This window comes from Suricata suricatta, chromosome 10 (assembly GCF_006229205.1).
Source record: "Suricata suricatta isolate VVHF042 chromosome 10, meerkat_22Aug2017_6uvM2_HiC, whole genome shotgun sequence".
Taxonomy (NCBI): Eukaryota; Metazoa; Chordata; class Mammalia; order Carnivora; family Herpestidae; genus Suricata; species Suricata suricatta.
The window spans coordinates 69,061,127-69,061,971 of NC_043709.1; positions in this window are offsets into that span (position 1 = coordinate 69,061,127).

Here is an 845-nt window from a genome sequence, read left to right on the forward strand (position 1 = left end):
TTATTTTTTTTTAGAATATAACACTATTTTTTTAACATATGCAATTATTTTCCATCATTTACAATACAGTAGTTACAATGACACTCCAAATGGATAAGCAAAGTAAAAAATCAGAACCCCAACTTCTATTTCATGTAATTAGACTTATACAGAAATTAGAAGGCTAAGTAACAACTAGTTAATCACCTAATTTCACAGCTATTTGAAGTGGTGATCGTTATATAGCAGCTTATTTATGATACATTCAAGATACATGATACAATTTATTACTTGCCCATAAGCTAAAACACAGCCTGCTTAATACCTTTCCTTAAATTCCACCTCTATACTACAATATAAGTGAGGTCCATGCAAAAATGGTAGCTACCTTTTATATATGAAATGGATGATTAAGTCTTTGGTGTTGTAAAAGCAACTTCATTTAAACATAACCACCCCCACCAGCAAAAACAGAAGAGGAAAGAAAAAAAAGGTAATGAAAATAATAAGGCAAAAACCCAAGACACACTTCCTAGGGGGAAAAAAACAACAAAAAAACAAAAAAAACCAATCATGTAATTTCTGTCCTTGAGGGAATGTATTAAATAAGCAAACACCACCAACAAGCAAAACAAGTACTACAATGTAAAAAAAAAAAAAAAAAGACAACCCTCTCACATGCATAAATGAAAGATTGCACACAAAGAACTCACATCTTTTCAAGCTTCAATAGTAAATATTCTGCTACTATGTATTAAATACTGCATGCTTTGCCCAAGCTAAGATGAAACCACATCATAAATCAATAAGCATTTTGCATTTTCTTTCATTATCTACTCAAAGTCATGCCTACTGCACCTCTAAAC